The sequence below is a fragment of the Bicyclus anynana genome, chromosome 18 (genome assembly GCF_947172395.1).
Source record: "Bicyclus anynana chromosome 18, ilBicAnyn1.1, whole genome shotgun sequence".
NCBI lineage: Eukaryota > Metazoa > Arthropoda > Insecta > Lepidoptera > Nymphalidae > Bicyclus > Bicyclus anynana.
Window position 1 is genome coordinate 6,441,034 of NC_069100.1, and position 5,000 is coordinate 6,446,033.

The 5,000-nt window shown below is 48.8% G+C and overlaps 3 non-coding genes across 3 annotated transcripts in view; all 3 read right to left on the reverse strand.

The window, feature by feature from the left end:
* LOC128199074 (large subunit ribosomal RNA) overlaps positions 1-313 on the reverse strand; it is a 3,890-nt gene extending 3,577 nt beyond the window's left edge. Inside the window, exon 1 of the ribosomal RNA XR_008251775.1 lies at positions 1-313. This exon is cut by the window's left edge and continues 3,577 nt beyond it. This is a non-coding gene — a ribosomal RNA (large subunit ribosomal RNA).
* A 404-nt stretch (positions 314-717) lies between these two features.
* On the reverse strand, positions 718-874 carry LOC128199121 (5.8S ribosomal RNA). The gene has a single exon (XR_008251798.1). It is a non-coding gene; the product is annotated as a 5.8S ribosomal RNA (ribosomal RNA).
* Positions 875-1,039: 165 nt separating this feature from the next.
* LOC128199044 (small subunit ribosomal RNA) lies at positions 1,040-2,942 on the reverse strand. Its single transcript, XR_008251748.1, has one exon. It is a non-coding gene; the product is annotated as a small subunit ribosomal RNA (ribosomal RNA).
* Between the last annotated feature and the right edge of the window lie 2,058 nt (positions 2,943-5,000).

A 5,000-nucleotide genomic window follows, 5' to 3' on the forward strand; every position in this document is an offset into this window, starting at 1 on the left:
CCCACTTAGGGCTGCACTCTCAAGCAACCCGACTCTGAGGAGCGTCCCTCTCGCCGCCTCGCTCCGTCGCTACGGGCCTGGCACCCTCTACGGGAAAGCGGCCCCGTTCAAGACGAACTTTGACGGGAGCGGCGACGGCGAGATAGCGGAACCTCCCGAACACCACATCTCCCGCGACCGTTAAAGCCGCGCGATTCAGTGCTGGGCTGATTCGCGTTCGCTCGCCGCTACTGACGAAATCCTGGTTAGTTTCTTTTCCTCCGCTTACTAATATGCTTAAATTCGGCGGGTGATCCTCCCTGATCTGAGGCCAACGATAAAAGTGGAGGCAGACGCGATATCCGTCGGCTCGACGGCGCCGTTCGCGCACGCGAGCGCGCTCCCCCGCCGCGAGGCGAGAGGGGCGCGCCGCGAGAGCGCACGGCGCCGCCGCGCGAGTCCGGACGTCGAGTCCGCCTACGCGTGCGCGTCAGCGGCACGCACGTACACGTGCGCGCGTACGTCGCCACAGATTCACCGTAAACGGAAGGGTCGGTGGGACGAGCGCGCACGGACGCACGCACACGCACACACGTGTGATATTTTTGAGCGGACCTGCGGAGCGCGTGCGCCGCCGCCGATCGAGAGACACTCTCGTCGAACGGCGCACGCACGCACTGCACCGGACGCGCCACGTGTCGCACTGTGTGGACAGTGTGGTGTGTGTATTTATGCAGCCGGCCCTCAGACAGGAGTGGTCCTGGATGTTTCTCCACGGACCGAAATGTACGTTCGAAATGTCGATGTTCAAATGTGTCCTGCAGTTCACACTATGACGCGCAGTTAACTGCGTTCTTCATCGACCCGCGAGCCAAGTGATCCACCGTCCAGGGTAATGGTTTTCGTTTTCTCGTTTTTTGTTGTGCACATGCGTTGTCGTTTTGTTGGGTGGTACGAGTGAGCGAGTGAGTGAGTGAGTGAGTGAGTGAGTGAGGTTAGATCGGTGCGTCTCTGACAACACGAGCACGCGCAAACGCAAACATGTGCGTACGCGGTACGTTAATGATCCTTCCGCAGGTTCCCCTACGGAAACCTTGTTACGACTTTTACTTCCTCTAAATGATCAAGTTTGGTCAACTTCCCAGCAACGCCGACGGCCGTGAAGCCACCGCGTGTCGGTCCGAAGACCTCACTAAATCATTCAATCGGTAGTAGCGACGGGCGGTGTGTACAAAGGGCAGGGACTTAATCATCGCGGGCTTATGACCCGCGATTACTAGGAATTCCTCGTTTATGGGGGATAATTGCAAACCCCAATCCCCAGCACGAAGGAGTTTCAACGGGTTGCCCGGGCCTCTAGGCCAGGGAGAACATGCTGATTCCTTCAGTGTAGCGCGCGTGCGGCCCAGGACATCTAAGGGCATCACAGACCTGTTATTGCTCAATCTCGTGCGCCTCGAAGACGCCGGTCCCTCTAAGAAGAACTTTAATACGCCGCCAGTGAGTTGCGCGACCGGAGTCGCGCACACCTAAATGACGACGCCTATTTAGCAGGCTAGAGTCTCGTTCGTTACCGGAATTAACCAGACAAATCGCTCCACCAACTAAGAACGGCCATGCACCACCACCCACCGAATCAAGAAAGAGCTGTTAATCTGTCAATCCTTCCGGTGTCCGGGCCTGGTGAGATTTCCCGTGTTGAGTCAAATTAAGCCGCAGGCTCCACTCCTGGTGGTGCCCTTCCGTCAATTCCTTTAAGTTTCAGCTTTGCAACCATACTCCCCCCGGAGTCCAAAATCTTTGGTTTCCCGGAAGCTGCCCGCCGAGCCATTGTAGTAACGTCGTCAGATCGCTAGATGACATATTTACGGTTAGAACTAGGGCGGTATCTAATCGCCTTCGAACCTCTAACTTTCGTTCTTGATTGATGAAAACACCTTTGGCAAATGCTTTCGCTGATGTTCGTCTTGCGACGATCCAAGAATTTCACCTCTAACGTCGCAATACGAATGCCCCCAGTTATCCCTATTAATCATTACCTCGGAGTTCTGAAAACCAACAAAATAGAACCGAGATCATATTCTATTATTCCATGCACGAAATATTCAAGCGGCATTTTGAGCCCGCTTTGAGCACTCTAATTTGTTCAAAGTAAAATTGTCGGCCCATCTCGACACTCAACGAAGAGCACCGCGATAGGATTTTGATATTGAACCGTCGCGTTAACGACGGCTCACCGACGATATGCTCCGCAGACGTGTCAGTATCACCGCGGATGCGGTGCACCGACAGCGCGGCGCACAAATGCAACTACGAGCTTTTTAACCGCAACAATTTTAGTATACGCTATTGGAGCTGGAATTACCGCGGCTGCTGGCACCAGACTTGCCCTCCAATTGTTCCTCGTTAAAATATTTAAAGTGTACTCATTCCGATTACGAGGCCTCGTAAGAGTCCCGTATCGTTATTTTTCGTCACTACCTCCCCGTGCCGGGAGTGGGTAATTTGCGCGCCTGCTGCCTTCCTTGGATGTGGTAGCCGTTTCTCAGGCTCCCTCTCCGGAATCGAACCCTGATTCCCCGTTACCCGTGACAACCATGGTAGTCGCAGAAACTACCATCGAAAGTTGATAAGGCAGACATTTGAAAGATGCGTCGCCGGTACTGGACCGTGCGATCGGCAAAAGTTATCCAGATTCATCAAAATTAACGACTTCGGACGCGAGGCCCTCCGTCGATTGGTTTTGATCTAATAAAAGCACTCGTCCCATCACTGGTCAGAGTTCTGATTGCATGTATTAGCTCTAGAATTACCACAGTTATCCAAGTAACCGAGTAAGATCTAAGGAACCAAAACTGATATATTGAGCCATTCGCGGTATCGCCTTAATACGGCTTGCACTGAGACATGCATGGCTTAATCTTTGAGACAAGCATATAACTACTGGCAGGATCAACCAGGGAGCAGATATTGATATTATTATCTAAGCTCTCTTCCCCCCGCCACACGACCCACAAACACACACCCACACTTCGTCCCCAACCCGGAAGCTCGACGGACACACGTCGCACGCGACAGGCGGGGGAGTGGGTGGTGGTGTGCGTGCGTGGCAGAGGGCCTCTGAAGCACGTGATCGCGCCACGGCTCCGGCGAACGGAGCGCGGCGCGGTGCCCGACATTGTGCAAGAAGAGCGTACACGACGCAATCTCACAGGACACGTCCTCCGACCGCACAGAAAAGTATGCCATTAGACACTCTCGCAGTGCTGTCGTCGGGTCCCAAAGAAACTTGAACGTTCTATGAACGAGACGTACATACCACACACGGCGCTCCACTGCTAGAGTGAAGCCGTAAGTGTTTTAACAGTGACTCTGCGGAAAACCACACGTGGGTCGTCGCCCGGAGTGTGAGAGACCGTCATCCAGACTCTCTGATTGCTCAATCAAGTTGGGAGTACACATTGTTCCAGGGCGACACACGATGCCGCCCCGCACACAGTAAATCAAGCTACCGACACCGTGGTTTGTGAATTTCTCGCCGTACGACGATTATACATACTACACGGGGTGTGGAAAAGCGTCAAACGCGATTCCGTCGGTTGCAACGCCGTTGTTTTTTTTTTTTTTGAACGTACGCGCGCGCACGCACCACGTTGTACATTCGTATATATACATACGTACACACACATATAAATTAATATATTAACATGTACGTACGTACACGTATATATTCAATTCAAACGTATCGCAAAAACACGATAACGCGCGCACACGCACAACACGCGCCGTGTCACGTCGACACCCGAGAAGAAAAGCGAGCGCCACCAGACTCTCACACAATCACCTCAAACGTCGACGCGCCACGACCCTGTCATAGTAGTAAACGCGCTGACGGCGCAATCTGTGTACATGTGTATGTGTTATTTTGAACGAATCAAAAAATCGAGCCGTTCGTTTATTGTGTGTCCCGAAACGGGCCGGAAAAACATTTTCGACTACGAAAATGACTCGGGGGGGGGGGGGGGGGGGTGGGGGGCGGTCGCCGCCGCCGCGGTTTGGGGGGGTTTTGGCGGATGGGGAGGTGTTTCGTGAACAACTTTTTCTACACTTTCTACTCGACTAGTTGTTGTTGTTGTTGTTGTTGTTGTTGTTGTTGTTGTTGTTGTTGTTTAGGGTATTTACATTTTTAACCGACTTCAAAAAAAAAAGGAGGAGGTTAAGGTTAACCCAAGTGTTCTTAGTTAGGTGAAATGAAAAAATAAAAAAAAAAAAACCAACAACACTACCTGTGAGACGCTATATAGAGTCGAAGTGAAAAAAAACTTTTTTTTTTTTTTTTTACTATTGCAACATGTTATTGTAACGTGCAACCAACAAATATATCTATCGTAACTGAAAAGGTGTGAAATAAATAAATAAATTAAACAAATAAAAAAACCCGACTGCATAAATTATACAAAAACTGAAAAGAAAATAACAAGCTCAGTCCACGTGTGTAGAAAGCAATTAGAAAATTAGAAAATTAGAAAACAGTCGGGACCTATTATTATATTGAATAGAATGATGTTCGTCTACATTTTTTTACAGGTCCCGACTGTTTAAATAATTTATTTATTTACACTGTACTATATGTGAAAGCATGAAATCTAATTTTATGCAACTGGTTACGAAAATAATGAAATTAAATTATCATAATAGTACAGCGGTGTATATCGTAGTATTTAACAAATTAACAAAACTTAACATTAGTTAGTGATAATAATTTAATAGGTTTAACCTTGGTAAGCACAATATTGAACGATTCACCACTATAGTTAAAAACGAAAAAATATGTGAAAAAAAAATCAAGAGCTTTTCAAAGTTTGTATTTTAATTTTTTAATAAAACATGACACTGGATTGGCACCGCCTTCAAACTGATCAGAAGGTAGCATATGGGTAAGATGTTATTTTTATTTTTAAATTTTTAGTGTTAGCACACCTAATGAGTGTGAACACAAATAGAAACGTTATTTTCTTATA